Raw genomic sequence first — 17,728 nt, forward strand, 5'->3', positions numbered from 1 at the left:
TAACAAGTATTTTGAATCCTGTTCGAGCGATAGTAGGAAAATATGGAAGAAGGTCAATTCGCTACTCGGTCGTTCACCTGATGCCCTACTCCCTGTTATTATTAAAAAAGACGGGGTTGATATTAGCCCTGAAATGTTACCTGACGTTTTTAATGATTATTTCACAAACATTAGCACGTTGCCCACGAATAGCACTGCCTGCCGTTATATTAAAGCCGCGCCTCATGACACCGTTTCTCTCCGGCCAACTTATGAAGGTGAACTTATACGTATTTTTTCCAATTTAAAAGACAGTAGCACGTGTGATATAGATAACTTGCAGATGAAACCTGTTAAATATGTTATCGATGTAATTGCCCCAGTGCTAACGCATATCTATAACCTTTCACTCGCTAGTGGTGTCTTCCCACGTAAAATGCAAGCTGCAAAAGTGTTAGCTATATTCAAGAAAGGTGATAAATCAGCTATGTCCAACTACAGACCAATCTCTATACTCCCAATCTTTTCGAAAGCTTTAGAAAAAATAATTTTTATCCGTGTATCTAACTTCCTTGAAACTAAAGACCTCCTCACTGACTCGCAATATGCCTTTCGCAAACTCAGATCGACTCAGCTTGCACTTCTTCAGCAGAAAGAATACGTCTTGCAAAATTTTGAGGACCGCCAGCTTACTTTAGGGGTATTTATTGACTTTAGTAAGGCATTCGACTCCATCAGTCATAAACTTACCTACTATGGTATCCGCGGTGTCGCCTTAAAATTATTTCGGTCATACTTGCAGCATAGATGCCAATATGTGTGCGTTAACAACAAATCGTCCAAAATTTCTTCTGTTACGGCAGGTGTTCCCCAGGGCAGTATCCTTGGGCCTCTTCTGTTTAATCTTTACGTCAATGATCTCGTTAATATCGATCCCGATGCCAAATTCATAATCTATGCCGACGACACTACTGTCCTGTTTCCGTCCAATGATGCTTCGGAGCTAGTGTCAGTGGCTAACTCTTGTTTGGAAAAAATGTACTTATGGTCTCTAGAAAATGGTCTCAAGATGAATGCTGAAAAAACAAAGGCAATTTTATTTCAACCGAAGAATAAGAATACCTGTCTTTATAGGGACGTGGTGTTAGGGTCTTCTAAAATTGAACTCGTCCCTTCTGTGAAAACACTCGTGGTCTTTTTTGATGAAAATATGAGCTGGAGCGATCATATTAATTTTCTTGCAGTCAAACTCTCCCAAATTACTGGACGCGTTTTCTCTATTCGCTACATGCCTCGAAAGATTAAAATGTTAATTTATAATGCTTTGTTTGCGAGCCACCTTCACTATTGCTGCCTTATTTGGTGCACCGCATCTGTTACAAATATTAACCGTTTACTTGTTATACAAAAGAAAATTGTTCGCGTAATTAGTGATATGCCCTCTGACTCCCCATCTGAGCCCCTATTTAAAAAACTTCGTGTACTTAAAGCCAGTGATATGTTTAACTACCGCCTTGCTCTTGGATACCTAAAAGAAACGAAACAGAACGTAAGCCTTGTTTCATCTCTGGCTAGATTAAAACACAACAACCCATGTTATAACACCAGGTCCCCGGAATACTGGCATGTGCCGCATGTGCGTTCAACCATGGTAACCAAATGACTTGTTACACTCTCCCCACTCTGCTGAATAATCTCAGATCTGCCTCCATCGATGTACCAAATTGTTCTGGCCGAGACCTGTATAATTTCTATTGCCCTAAGAATTGGGTTTAACCATGTACCAAATGTTTTTATTTTTAAGAGTTTTGTGTATCTATATATCTATATTGTTTGTTTTTCCAGAGCTGTTTCATGTGTGCAGCAAATTGTTTAAGTGAAATCTATGTACTACATGCCATTACTCTTTCCTTTCTCCATTTTCGTTGTTCCTCTTTTCCTTTCATTTTCTTTTTTTTCTTCTTTTTTCTCGCTCCTTGCTGTCTGCTGCCTTTTGGACCCTCTGGTTATTAGGACCAGTCAAGTTGCTTTTGTAGCAACTTTTTTCCTAATGCCTTGGCACTTTGTACCACTTGTTTTTATGAATAAAGGTATATATATATAAATATATCAGATGTGGAGCTATCGTGGTTTTCATGACGTCTCGTGACAGAAAGGTGAAGTGGGGGTGGTCGAAAAAAGTTTTTAACCAATCGCGGTGGGCTCATTGCAGAATTGGAATAGAAACGTTTGGAATAGTTTTACGTTATAGCACCCATATATGAGAAAACGGCTTTCATTTCTCATGGGTGGCCAGATGTCGCGCTTGAATACATTTCGCGACTCATTCTCGATAGATTTGATTGACTTGTCTCTCACCAAATTTCTTATAACAAAGGTGTGCCAGCTGCTGCCCAGACAACTCAGTTATGTGTGAACGTTCACCGTCTGGCTTTTCGCTGTACAAGTGTCAGCAGATTATCACCATTGTCCCTCGGCACAAGTCTCGCCTGCCTTACTCGAAACTTGACGAGCGCTTTCGCCTATGTTAACTTGCATACATATTAAAATCCACGAAATTAAATGCTCGGCTTTGACGTGCCACGATTCGACTGCGAGGCACGCCGTAATGGAGGACTCCGCATTAATTTTGACCACCTTAGGTTCTTTAACGAGGGCCTACATTATGCACGTACACACTTGTGATTACACTCCTGTCTCTGGTGCATTAGTGGCCCGGTGAAAATGCGACGGCGGTAAAGAAACGCAGCGCGACACAGGTCGGCGGCAAGTTGAGTGGCCGAGTTCGCGCGATCAGCGGGACCCCCCGCTGATGCGAAGAAAGGCGACCTCGCGATGCAGCGTGGCTGTCACCCAGCGATTCTCCGATGGCGCGAAGAGCATCGCTCGCCGTGCGGTCCAATCAGTGGCCGAGCAGCGGGCACTGTGGAATCTACGCAAGCACCAGCGATGGCGGTGAAATGTGCGGTGACTGGACGAGTAAGGAAACAGAGGCCGCCAGCATCTTTTTCAAAGGGTTGCATTTATTGGTGCGGGAGCACTCGCGGAGGTAAAGAAACACGTGGTTAGATCAATCATATCAAAGAATGGACAAAGCCTGTCTGATAAAATTAAACTGCAGTAGGTGCTACAAACATTTCTGTGGCACGCTGTGCACGTGGAAAGATTTCATTTCCTATTGGCTGCTGCTGAAATGAGCAGCTACACGCTGACGAAACAAAAGATAAGTGGGAGTCCAAGCTGAAATCCAACTACTGGCGCCAACAGGTGACCAGTAATGTGCCGCAAACAGAATGAAAATAAACGGCGGTGTTTTCAGAATCGTCTGCTCATCGGCTCCAACTGGCTTCCTATGTACACATGCTTGCCATTCTTCCAGGGATCAGCGGAGGCAACCCAAGGGCTTGCGGCCGTCGGAAGCACTCGGTGGTAAACCTGCGGCAAGGCAGAAGCAGTGTCCAATGGTATGCAATAAACGAACTCTGAAATCGTGCACCTGACGAGCAAGGCGCTATGACCGAGCCACACGACGCGAGTCAAGCAAGGCGGCGAGTTACCAGGGGCGCCCGCTGTCGTTTCAATGCGTCTAGAAAATGAGTATGCAGTTATAGGGAATTCTTTTTCGGCACCTAAATATACACAAGGCCTCAGAATGACTTTTGCCATATTTTCAAACACTCTGGCTTTCTGTAATTAAGAATTTCCTAAGACGTACACTACATACTCCTACAGAAGACATTCTTTTCACCTTTGCAACTGGTAAAAGCATTGAAAAAATTATTGCGCAAGTGCAACAAGTTTATTTCTTAAGTATGTGATGGTAGACTCAACACGGAGGCTACTAACTGAAATACCTTAAATAACTACTTGCAATGTAGGGTGTTTCAACTACCTCCTGCTGTTGATAGAGGCCGCAAACAATGAGCGAGTTTTGTCGGCAGATGGCGAAGATGATTGCGTGGCGTACCTATACCGGACCCATTTCCGGTGGAGCTCAGCACAAAACACTTTCGTGCTAAAAAAAACAACAACTTTTTTTTTCATTGCGAGGACAACAGAAAGGCAAACCCGACACACACAGCGCTGTGTGTGTAAGATGCGCCTTTCTGTTGTTCTTGTTCAGCTTGCGCAACAATGAAATAAGATATGCCGTACCAACAAGCCCCTATAGATATCGCCACCTTCCATGCACCCTGATTTGCTGATGAGGATGGTCAAAACCTCCAGATTTTGCTTCCGCGTTTCCATGTAGCGTCGGATACATCCACTAGCTACAGCACTCAATGACAGAAACAGGAGTCGTAATAATATTGGGGTAGGACACACAAAAATCAATTTAGCAAGAGCACGACTTCTGGAGTTCAGAAGTCTCACGTTCTTTATGTCCGAACCCTGGCATTTTTAGCACCCTATGATGCGTGACAGGTCTGAGTGCCGGATTGGTCAGGTGCTCCGCAGCTGCTGGGGACTGAGGGCCATGGGTAATTATAGGAATCCTGACGGGGGGAGGTAGTGACCGAATACTGCAACAGGGAGGACAATTCCTGTTCTGGTGAAGGAGTTTCTTCGTTGAAGCTTAGTGGTCCTTCCTAATTTGGTCGTACCTGGATTAGTATAGCCCCCACTAGCTCTAGGCATCTTTGCCGGTGTCAGGCACCACTCCAATCCTGGAGATGTCTTGGTTGTGTAAATAGTGCCAAGTGCGGCTTTGAAGCTAAAGCCAGAATTCCAGCAATGACAAGAGCAAACTACATGTCACAGCTCGTTTGTGGTACGTGCTTATTTCGCACTGCACGAGAAGAGGGTCACATACATGGAAACACCCAGTCTATTTCCACATTATTGTGCGCTGTGAAAAAGATGGAAGCAGCTGCGAAAAATTCATGCTTGTGCAAAGGATGCAGAAAATGCCCAGAAAAGGGGGAACATCAAGGCCAGTTTTTCCTCCACATCTTATACTTTAAATGAAGACAAAACGATAAAAGAAGGAGCATACTGAAATACTCACTAAACGACGACCACAGGTACCAACATCTGTTCCAACCCAGTACAGTGAAAGACAAAAACAGTTGAGATGAGAAAAACTGCAACTGGAGACAGTGCCATGGCAACATCAAGGATGACCAAACAAACATGTTTGACAACGATCCGTACAGGGGCACAAGCAACACAGCCGTATTTACCAGAATCTAACATGTACTTTTTTTTCAAAGAAAATGAGTAAACAATCGCCATTACGTTCCCATCAGATACGAAACCAAAACCGCATTAACGCCGTTGGCAACCGCCAACTGCCAATGCCGCGCTGAAAGACACAGCGTCTTGCCATCACGAAATGCCGACGAAGGAGTTCATATACTCAATATAACCTCCTTGATGCCAACAGAGCACATCTTTGTAAAAGCTCCTGTTGGTTCATATTGTCTTCGACGACAATCGAGAGCAGTATTCTTGGCCAATACCTGTCGGAGATACAGTTATTTTTGTGAGATTTCGCACGACTCCGCGCGACATGCATTGCCGTTAACGACCACCAGCGTTTCCGGTACTGTACCATGCTGCAGTCCGATATAGAGTCTTGTAACAGCAAGAGTCCCAAAACCTGGAAGAATGCAAACATTATACTAATCTACAAAAAGGGAGACGTTAAATAATTGAAAAATTATAGGTACATTAGCTTACTCCCAGAGTACCAGTGTTATATAATATATTCACCAAGATAATCTCCAATAGAATAACGGAAACACTGGACTTTAGTAAACCAAGGTAACAGGCAGGTTTCAGGAAGGGATACTATACAATGGATCACATCTATGTCATCAGTCAGGCAATCGAGAAATCCGCACAGTACAATCAGCCTATATATATGGCTTTCATAGTTTATGAAAAGGCATTTGTTTCAGTAGAGATACCAGCACTCACTGAGACATTACGTAATCAAGGAGTACAGACCGCTTACTTAATTATCCTGGGACATAGCTACAGAGATTCCGCACCTACCTTAATTCTACACAAGAAAAGTAGGAAGATACCTGTAAAGAAATGGGTCCGACAAGGCGGTACAATCACTCCAACCTTATTCACGGCGTGCTTGGAAAAATATTCAATCTATTTACCTCGGAAACCTTAGGAGTAAGGATCGACGGCGAATACCTCAGCAACCTTCATTTTGCCGATGACATTGTTCTATTCAGCAACACTGCAGACGAGTTACAACTGATTGAGGTTGAGGACCTTTACAGAGAGAGCGTGTAAGAGCGCGGTTGAAGAATTATATGCAGAAGAGAAAGATAATGATGAATAATTGGGCAAAGGAACAAGAATTCAGGATCGCCTGTCAGCCTCTAGAGTCTGCGAAGGAGTCCGTTTACCTAGGTCAATTAATCACGGGGAACCCTGGTCATGAGAAGGAAGTTCACAGAAGAATGAAAACGGGTTGGATCGCATACGGCAGACACTGTCAGCTTCTGACTGGGAGCTTACCATTATCATTGAAAAAGAAGGTGTATAATCAGTGCAGTTTACCGGTGCAAAATATGGGGCAGAGACTTCGAGGCTGACAAAGATGCTTGAGAACAAGTTAAGGACCGCACAAAGAGCGATGGAACGAAGAATGTTAGGCATAACGTTAAGAGACAGAAAGAGAGCGGTTTGGATAACAGAACCAACGCGTATAGCCGATATTCTAATTACCATTAGGAGAAAAAAATGGCGCTGGGCAGGTCATGTAATGCGCAGGTTAGATAACCGTTGGACCATTAGGGCTTCAGAATGGGTACCAAGAGAAAGGAAGCGCAGTAGAGGAAGGCAGAAGACTTGGTGGGGCGATGAAATTAGGAAATTCGCGGGTGCTAGTCGGAATCGGTTGGCGCAGGACAGGGGTAATTGGAGATCGCAGGGAGCAGCCTTCGTCCTGCAGTGGACACAAAGTAGGCTGATGATGGTGATGATGAAATTTAAAACAGTATCTGTAAAGTAATCGCTCGAAAGTGCCACCTCGTTGTGCTTGGTATGTTAGGCCAATGAAGTGCAAATTACGCTGTCGCCGCGCCGCTTTCATTACAAAGCTCACAAGAAAAAGTATGCAGATCCTACGCACTGTAGGAATCGATGTAAGCGAAGCTCTCTGTGCTGTTTACTTTAATTGACGATAATTAGCGATGATGTTGATGGCAAATGTTTTGTTTATTTAATGTTTTGTCCAACACTAGATTGGTGAGTTGCCGTTAAACTTTACTTTGCGAGCATTGCTGCTGTTTGTCTGTGTCGTACAGAAAACAGAAAGGGAGAGATGTTTGCTTGAGGCTTTGTTGCGAGCCATATTTCATAGCCTGTGAGAGGGCTGAGGAGTGTCATTGCCTCACATGGCACATTACATCGTGGCAGAAGCATTAAACTTGAATTGTATAATGGGGCTGGTACGTGCCAAAACCACAATCGGATTATGAGGCAGGCCGTAGTGGCGCACTCCGGATTTATTTTAGCACCGTAGTGTTCTTACCGTATACATAAATCCAAGTACGTGGCCGTTTTTTATTTCACCCCCGTCGAGATGCGGCTCCGTTGGTCAAATGCGCGAGCTTGAACAATGTCACGCGCGCACAGGTAAACATGAACACATTTTGCAGGATGACCGCGGAAAGTAAGGAGTAAGTAAGGAATAAGTAAGGAGTAAGGAAGCGTGGTAGCAGCAGCGAGCGAATTGATTTTCATGCGGTCGCTCAATTCAACTCGAAATAAACTTCGAAAGCACAGCGTACACAAAGCTGCCGGCGCTGAGAGACCTTTGTCCACACCGCAATTTGCTTTCAAGATATATAATATAAAAATTATATATATATATATATATATATATATATATATATATATATATATATATATATATATATATATATATATATATATATATAAGGATTGCGAACCGGCGGCGCGTTACATATTGGTATACTTATTTTCTTACTTTCGGTACTCAAAAATTGGGAGCGGATTAGGGTCACGTTCATGCAACACTTGGCAAGAAGCCATTGAATGATCGAGGGGCTGCTTTAAGCGCATATGCACTCTTGCTTTGGTATGGCTAGGTGTCGGAAAAGCTAGACTAATTCTCTCTGATATGGTACTTCAACGGACTTTGAATGAATGGCTCGTTCACTAACTTTCGCTTGAAATGGTAGTGAAGACTAGTTGCCTACACACAAATGTATCAAAATTTGGATCATTTGTCTTGCTAATATAAGGTCTCCTAATAGTGTTTGCGTAATAGCTCCTCAGCCTTAGAAGCATAAATATGGCTATGTGCTAGCAAACACCAATGAAATGACAATGTATGGTTGGAAAATACTTGGGCTATTTCAAGACAATTTCAACTGGCTGATTTATCAAGCAGGTTGCATTAAAATAAGCCACAAAAGATTTTCCAAACATTGTCCTTTAACTTACTGAAACAATATGTAATCAACTGGCAGCAACTTGCACTTAGGAAGCAACTGAGGCAGCTGAATATAATGTATGCTGATGTATTCAAAATTTAAGATATCTCATAAGCATGGGTCATTGCATCAAAAGTCCTCCCTTGTTTGTTCTGTGCTTGGTAATACCCATGAAATAATCCTTGCTGCTGTTGCCATCACTTCTAATCATACACTTTTTTTAACTCTCAAGGACCAGCAGACTTTCTTGTCCAATTACTATAATTCAATGAAACGATGATGTGAGCTGGGCAGGTAAAAAATGAGCACCTTTGAAGGAACATAGGACCACACTTCCTTGTATTACTTTTCTTCACTGTTCATTCTCACTGAATTATCTGTGTTATCGAGTTGTCGCTCGGCACAAAGTGAACCTACAATATTTTAATAATTCTTGCTGAATTGCGGGGTTTAGTGTCATGAAACTGCACAACAGTTTACGGATGACACCGTAATGGAGGGTTATGGATGAATTTTCGCGCCCTTGGCTTCTTTAACATGCACATAAATCTACGTACACAAGTCTTCTTGCTTTTCACCTCCATTTAAATGCAGTGGCCATGGCTTGAAATTGTACCTGCTACATCGTCTGAGCAGCAGTACGCCATATTAATAGCAACCGTAGCGTGTACCTACAGTTTCTGAAATTTCCTGAACATTGCTGCCAACCCTGTAGCAAATTAGGCACATCTTTTCAGGATGCGCACACATCAGCAATAGTGTTGTGCATTCCTGAATGCACACAAGCACCAGAAGTTCATCTGAAGTGTACCATGACACATCCGTAAATAGCAGACGAACTTGACCGGCGAGATAACATTTGACGACTGATGGCTGTGCTCGTTGCTATTGTAGTGATTTGAATGTTGGTTGTGCTTTAAACACAATTCTGCCAAATAGAGTTACGTTCTTCAACTGACTTTTTTGGCAGTATTTGGTTCTTCACCTTCAACACAAAGCAAAAGTAGCACCTCTGCAATGGTGTATGCATCTGGAGCTGCCATTCATAAGACAGGCTTTCTTCTGCCTCTTGTTCCTTGAGTTATACTTTTTTGAAGCTATTTCTTGCAATACCGTCAAATCCTTAAGTTCATATTTTAGCAGCTGCTAATGATGAGTGCATAAAGTTCTCAAATATCAACTGCCAGTGTTCAGTTTTTTTCCTAGGCTTGGACATAGGCACTTCCCAAAAGTAAAAGCAGTCATGCATTTAAGGATCACGTCCTCTCCTGCCAGAAATACAGGACTGATGTGGACAATATTCCAAACAAACTACAGTAGCCATACCAACCAATACAACCCATTTATGAGAAGCGAACTTCCTGGCTTCTTATGAATTGACTAAATAATTTCGGGCACCCCTTGCGTTCATTACTTGTTATTCATATTGCTACACGCGTGTGGTATTTGATTGTTTGAACAAGGCGCCTGGGCACCATCACTCGAAAAAATAGGAGGAAGAACGAACTGGGCTCGCACTGTGAATCTATCCGGTCAGCGCTGCAACTGCTGTAGTAAATATAACCTGTAAATAGTTGCTCGTCTTGCTGACTCTTCCTTCGCAAAACATCGCGGTGGAGGTGGAACGTTCCCTGTCCTCGCCACGGAGCAGAGTCGCCAGATGCTGCCGAGCAAATAAGCAAATAACCACCCCAAAACAAGCCCCAAAAAGGCCGCGCGACTTTTGCTAAGAAGCCCAAAAGAAGCGGACGATAACAAATTTTCTGATTCTTGCAAATCGTTTAAATACAGTATCAAAAAATCGCACAAATTTGAAGCGAAGGCGAACAAATCATTTTAATTATTTTGAACAGCAACAATATCCGCAAGAATGAGCGAAAACACTCATGTAGTTTTTTAACATTGTCCCCAGGGTAGTCTGCACCCTGGTCATTGCGCGTTGTCCTGTACATGAATGAAGTTACGTGTTGACTCATCCAACCTATGGTTCATTTCATGGCTCAACTACCCACAGTCATCGTCGGATGTGTTCGACTCATCGGGAAAATCCTCCGCGTCCACTTCGGAACCATACATATTTTGAGAGTTGAATAGCTACAACATTTTTAATGTCGGTTGAAAGTCCCGGCAGCAAACACCTCGAAACTTTAGGCCATAACGTACTTGCAGGATGCCGCTCAACATTGGATTCTTCATTCTGTTTCGGTGGCGCGACTTCACCAGGTTCATGTGCCAGAACACGCGCTCGACATCGGCATTGCTAAGGGGCATGTCCAACAATGACAGAGCGAACTCTGCTATTTCCTTGAAACAACTTTCGCCGCTTGCATCCTTGAAATCTAGCACTTCTGCCCAGAAAGAAGCGCCGTCCTTGTCGTTTAAATTTTTCCAAGTAAGGAAGCACAGCCGCCTATACTGAGTATCCAGGAGTCCTACATCTCCCGTGAACAGTTTGAGGAGAGGCACGTCCTGAAGGGGCAGTTTTACCTGGCTCAATACGTTCTCGGGCGAGAATGATTTCATGGAATGCCATAGCTGAATCTTGGGAGGAAGCCTAAGCTGCACTTGCTTTGCAGCCTCAAAAATGAAATCCCGGCATCTCAATTTAACGTCTTTTTCTTTCTCGGCGTTAAGTTTGGATGCTGCGACTTCGATGTTGAACAGCACTCCAAAGTCCACAGCAGAAAGTGGAAGATGGGTCGCACTGTCCTCCAGGTTGACTTCCAGAAGTCTTTCTCCTGCAGCTGGGATGTATACAACGGGTTGAGCACTCTGCAAATCAATGACCGGGAAAGGTTCTGAAGGCAATCAACCAGTTTCAATAGATTTGCAGTTTCAAGTTGGAAAAGCTTATTGATTCTTGAGAATTCTTGCAGCAATGGTTCAGGAACACTAGGTACAGCTTGTTGACAGGATTCCGATACATTTCGGACAGAATCTCAGCGTCATAGCAACGGTACTTGTCCTTGCAGATGGTAAAGTGAAGCTTGAGTTCCTCCCATTGTTCCAGTATACGTTTACAGCAGCCAGAGATTGACAGCCACCGCGTTCCCGACAGCTGAACCAACTTTAATGGTTCTTTGCCGTTGTTCATCAGTCTGTAAATTTTGCCGTACTCCTGAAGCAGCAGTGAACTGTGCGAAAACCAATTCTACGAACGGCCAACCAGGAATTCTAGGCTGCGGGGCAGCACTTCTACTGCCTTGCTTGCACATAGTTGAATCGAGTGACACACGCACTTGACTAGCATGAGGTTCTCATTTTTTCGACGCAAGTGTGTGTACACCGAATTGTTCCTCTCAACCATAACATTGCAGCCGTCGGTTCCAATTCCGATACACCTTATGAAATCAAGACCAACACTGGTCAAGAAGTCTAAGAGGCCTTTTGCAATCTGTTGGACACTTGTACCCTCGAGCGTCAACAGTCCCAGGAACGTGGACACAACTTTTTTTAGTGAGGTGCTGAAATAGCGAACCACGACAGCGACCTGCTTTTCATTTGCTACGTCAGTACTTTCGTCAATCAGTAATGAGTACTGCGAGCCACCTATATCCTTCACGAGATCCTCAAGCAGGCAACGGGCAAGAACTTTTGTTATTAGTGCTGCACATTTTGTTCGGTGCAGCTTTACCTCGCACGCCGTGGACGACTGTAACAGCTCGCCGAGATAATCCACAGAGTTGATAGTGGCATGACACGCTGAGTAACATGCCAGCTTGAGCTCCAATTCTGGTGTTGTCATTGGAGGCGATGATTTGGTGACGCCCATGGTTGTCAAACGTGCACTGGAAAGTGGCCGGGAGTTCTTCGCGTGTTTTTCTGTTGCCATGTGCTGAACGAGGTCGGCATGATGAGCGCGGATTTCACACTTGCAATACTTGCATGCAGCTTTTTTATCGTCTTCGGTGACTGGGCGTAACCAGTCCTTCAGCTGCGCTTCCTTTTCCCACTCTTTACAATATCGTTTGCCATATTTCGACCACTTCGAAGCCATTTTGCACAAAGAACACCGCCAACACACTACGACATAGACGACCACGAGTGCTGGCAAGGCGTGAAAACATTGATGAATGAATAGGGACAGTTTCGTACTTTGTGACTCCTGCTGCTATCACGTATATTTAACGACAAACGCGCGCGACGGGCATTAAAATAACAATATTTGCAGGAAAAGCGCGAGTAAGCCCTAAAAGCACGACAAGCGACTGTAAAAATTTATAAGCGACTCGGTGAAAAAAGAAGCCCACATTCGCTTATATTAAGCGGAACTGGCAACCCTGCCACGGAGCTCCGAAGCGGCCGCACCGTCGTCTTCTCAGCCATGGCTTCCGATGAAACCACCCCGTCGCCACCTATTCTTGCGGCGCCAACCACAGCGTACGTTTCGGTTCCTTGTTTCCGTGATCTTGGGACATTCTGCGCCCAAAATGACGTTGACGTCGACGACTGGCTCAGCATGTATGAGCGTGTTAGCCAAAGCCACCACTGGGACCTTACCATCATGCTTGCCAATGTGATCTTCTATCTGGACGGGACATTGAGTGTCTGGTTTCGCACGAATGAGATCGAGCTCTCCAGCTGGGACATTTTCAAATAGTGGCTTCCCGACCTATTTGGCAACCAGTCAGGTCGCCAATAGGTTGCGTGAAAAGAGCTTGCCACCCGTGTCCAGTCTTCGACCGAATCGTATGTCTCCTACATAGAGGCAGTGCTCGCGCTTTGGCGGCAAGTCGACGAGCAGATGACTGAGGTTGGCAAGGTGGGTCATATCCTAAAAGGCATCGCGGACGACGCCTTCAGTTTGCTCGTCTAGAACGAAGTTTCTACCGTCGACGCTATCGTCAAAGAATTCCGCCGCTTCGAGGTAGCCAAAAACCGCCGCGTCGTTCGGCAGTTTTCCCGGCGCCCAAACACCCCTGCGACGTCCTCTTGCTCCGCTCTTACCGCCACACGACCATTTAAAGAGCACGCCACACATATCGTTCGGTGTGAGATTGAAGCGGCGAGACCGGCCCCCGTTCATCCACGACCCCCTGACGGTACCTTTCACCAAGCGTCCCCCACTATTTCCGTTATTCAAGCAGTTTTGCGGCAAGAAATTGCAAACCTTGGCCTCCTTACCACCTGCTCTGCCTCGCGACCTGATTTGGCGCCCATTCCCATGTCCACAGCCTGTAAGGACGAGTATTTCGCTCCCAGACCTCGCAATCCTGCTGAATGGCGAACTCCAGACGACAAACCGATCTGCTTTCGTTGGTCATGTATGCCGCCACTGCCGCATCACCCGGATGCCGCCCTACTGGAGCTCCTTCCCTGCGCCTCACCCATACGCCGACGCTCGCCGTTTTTCACCTCGCTGTCTGTACTCTACTTCTGATGCCCCTGGCAGCTGCAGCTCCGTGCGATTGCCGTCGCCTGAACGCCGTCGCTCCCCGTCACCCCAACCTCGCCGCTTTTTCTCGCCAAACCGACGGACGGAAAACTAGGCCATGCAGCTCTTGGAGTCAAGTAAAACTCTTGCTTGGGCTAGTTGGTTCATGCTTGAAGTAGTAAAGGCAAGGCGCAGAAGACCAGGACTCAGGAAGAAGAACACAAACGACAGGACCGGCGCCGGTCCTGTCGTTTGTGTTCTTCTTCCTGAGTCCTGGTCTTCTGCGCCTTGCCTTTACTACTTCAAGCTTTTGGAGGTAGTGCTACATGACGTTCGTCCTGTCTAAATCTTCCATTGACGCTCCTCACCGACACGAGTCTAATTGAAGTAGACGTAGATGGTGTTCCGTTGACGGCAGTAATTGATACAGGAGCCCAAGTGTCCATAATGAGCGCTAACCTATATCGCCGCCTCAAAAAATCCTTAAGCCTGCCATCACTCCAGCTGTACGCGTCGCCAATGGCGCCACTGTTGCCATCAGGGGTATGTGCACTGCTCGCATAGCAATTGCTGCCCGCGAAGTTCCGCTCCTGTTCACCGTGCTGACCAGTTGCCCTCCTGACCTAATCTTCTGGCTCGACTTTCTGACGATGCAGTCTGCCCTCCCCGACTGTTCTGCCGGTACGCTGTGCCTCGAGCTTCCTCTTCTTTCAGACGTTCGCTCCGAACAACCGAACACCCTCTGCACTACACCATTTGTTCGCTTACCTCCAAAAGCCTTAACCTTCATCGAATTGGCCTCAACGGCAACCGTGCCTGATGGCGACTATGTCGTCGCACCTATTCGTGATGTCCTCCTGGCGCAAGACATCTCTGTACCACACTCCGCCGTAACCCTTGCCGCTAATCGGATGTGTCTACTCGTTATCAATTTTGGCTTGACAAAGCAAGTGTTACCTGATGGCATAGCAGTGGCCATGCTCAGGTCAGTGACAGACGACCACGTCACTGCTTTTGCAGCCGATGCGTCTCCAGATCCTCCTGATTACCCACAGGATTCCTTGAACCTGGACAGCCCATTACGTCCCATGGTCGCTCCGCACTTTGCACCTGACCAAGCAGCCACCCTATATCGCCTTTTGCTTTCCTACCTCGAAATATTTGAAACTGACAATCGACCACTTTGTCAGACGTCCCTTGTTAAGCATCCGATAAACACTGGTGATGCTGTTCCCATCCACCGCCAAACCGTATCGCGTGTTCACGGCAGAGCCGCAAGTTATTCAGCAGAAAGTAAACAAGATGCTCCCCAGAGGCACTGTTGAGCCCTCATCGAGTCCTTGGACGTCGCCGGTCATGCTCGTCAAAAATACAGATGGCACGTGGCGTTTCTGCGTTAATTACCGCCACCTAAACCGAATTACTAAAAGGGACGTTTACCCTTTACCACGAATCGACGATGGTCTTGTCTTCACGGTGCCAAATACTTTTCGTCCATTGACCTTCGATCTGGTCATTGGCAGATTTCTGTCGATGAGCAAAACCAAGAAAAGACCGCTTTCGTTACTCCAGATGGCCTCTACCAATTCAAGGTTACGCTGTTCGGTTTATGCAATGCCCCCGCCACGTGCGAACGGATGATCGACTCTCCGCTTCAAGGTTCCAAGTGGTCAACTTGCCTTTGTTACCTCGATGACGTCCTTGTGTTTTCTCCTACATTTGAGACGCACCCAGAGTGCGTCGCAGCTATCCTTGACGTCTTCGGCAAGCCTGGGCTCCAATTAAACTCATCGAAGCGTCACTTCGGGCGCCGACGGATTACAGCGCTAGACCATGTCATCGATGCTTTCGGAGTACAAGCAGACCTGGAGAACGTTTGAGCAGCAACAGCTTTTCCTGTCCCTCAGTCTGTCAAAGACGACCGGAGTTTTGTGCGGCTCTTTTCTTATTTCCGACGGTTCGTGAAAGATTTCGCAGCAATCGCTAGACCACTCACTGAACTTCTGAAGAAAGATGTGCTTTTTACGTGGGGTTCCTCTCAGGCTGCCGCATTTTCACGACTTGTCGCGATTCTCACTAATCCACCGGTCTTGGCCCACTTTGATCCGTCCGCACCTACAGAGGTTCGAACCGATGCCAATGGTTATGGGATCGGCACCATCTTATCGCAACGCCAACACGGACACCAACGCGTTATAGCCTAGGCTAGCCGGCTCCTCACAACTGCAGAGCGCAACTATTCGACTACCGAGCGCGAATGTCTTGATTTCTTCTGGGCTGTTTCAAAGTTCCGCCCATATTTATATGGCAAGCCCTTCTCACTAATCACAGGCCATCATGCGCTCTGTTGGCTTTCGTCGCTCAAGATCCTACTGGCCGGCTCGGTCGTTGGGCCCTCCGACTACAAGAATATCCCTACACTGTGACAACACCAGGACGCAGATTGCCTCTCTCGCTACCCAGTCGAAGACGCGACCTCTACGTCTAATAGTGACACCGACGTCTGTGTTCTCTGTTTTTCCACTGCTCCATGTTGCCGAGCAGCATCGCCGGGACCCGTCCTTGCGTATCATCGTTGACCGCCTGAAATTGTCACTTGCCGACATCCCTTCGCTTATTCACACTTCAATATGGCGTACTCTACCGCCACGACGTTCACCCTGACTGCCCTGTATTACTCATTGTGATCCCTAATCACCTTCACTTGGCTGTTCTCCACGAACTTCACGACCTCCCCACTGCCGGTCACCTGGCTGTGCCACGTACCTGCGACCGGCTCGGCCGACGCTTCTTTTGGCCAGGGCTTCCTCGCTCCGTTCAAAGATACGCAGCTGCGTGCGAGAAATGCTAGCAACGCAAGACACCATCGACGCTCCGTGCTGGGTACCTTCAACCACTCGACATTCCTGGGGAACCATTCTTTCGCGTCGGTTTGGACTTACTTGGCCCTTTTCCTCTTTCTACCTCTGGTAACAGGTGGATCGCTGTGTCCACGGATTACGCCACGCGCTACGCCATCACCCGAGTGCTTCCTACAAGCTGCACCACAGATGTCGCAGATTTTCTTCTACGCGACGTGATTTTATTATATGGAGCTCCCCGACAAATTCTCACAGACTGTGGCCGGACATTCCTATCAAAGGTTATCGCGGACATCCTGCAGTCCTGTGCCACGAGACACAAGCTATCCACGCTATACCATCCGCAAACCAATGGCCTCACGGAGCGTCTCAATCGCACTTTCAATGACATGCTCGCGATATATGTCTCTTCAGACCACACTGGCTGGCACCTCGCTCTACCGTTTTTCACATTTGCTTATAATTCTTCGAGCCACGACACAGCCGGTTATTCCCCATTTTTCCTTCTGTTCGGCCGAGAACCAGCACTGCCCCTCGACACAGCCCTCCCTGTTCACGTGGCACCGACCAGTGAATATGCACTTGACGTCATCGCCCGCTGTGCCCACGCAAGGGAAATTGCCCGTGACCGCCTTCTGAAATCCAAGTGACCTCGTCGCAATGTCGCCGAGGTCACTTCGGGACCTCGTCGACGATCGCGAGGAGGATGAGATGTTTTTCTTACCGCAGCCGCTGATCCTGCTCAAAACATATTGGGGCTGTATTCTGCGGCTACAAGAACACAGCGCTACAACACACAAGAAGGAACACGCGGGCACGGCGCTAGCAACTGCATGAATTTGTTCACACGCCTTGCCTTCTATACAGAGATAAAGATCAAGTCTTGATCTTTATCTTGAGACGGTAAAAGCAAAACAACAATTAAAAGTGCTCGTTTTCATCACACATCTCAGTTTCTCTATTCGCACAGTTGTCATATCTTGATACACCTTTCAGTCAGCGCTCTCTCTGTGAGTTCCTTCTTGTGTCGTCACGTGTGGTAGCGCTGTTTCCTTAAGGTCATAAACTAACGAGCCCGAGTCAAT

At 46.4% G+C, this 17,728-nt stretch overlaps 1 protein-coding gene across 2 annotated transcripts in view; it reads right to left on the reverse strand.

Moving 5' to 3' along the window:
• Positions 1 to 3,326: 3,326 nt before the first annotated feature.
• The window catches only part of LOC142578158 (uncharacterized), a 303,814-nt gene continuing 289,412 nt past the window's right edge, over positions 3,327 to 17,728 (reverse strand). Inside the window, exon 4 of one of the 2 annotated variants that reach the window (XM_075687560.1) lies at positions 3,327 to 3,414. The gene's annotated coding sequence lies outside the window, so the exon portion shown is untranslated. The remainder of the gene's footprint in view (positions 3,415 to 17,728) is intronic. The other variant, XM_075687561.1, reaches the window with a different exon arrangement.

This window comes from Dermacentor variabilis, chromosome 4, assembly GCF_050947875.1.
Source record: "Dermacentor variabilis isolate Ectoservices chromosome 4, ASM5094787v1, whole genome shotgun sequence".
NCBI classification, from domain to species: Eukaryota; Metazoa; Arthropoda; class Arachnida; order Ixodida; family Ixodidae; genus Dermacentor; species Dermacentor variabilis.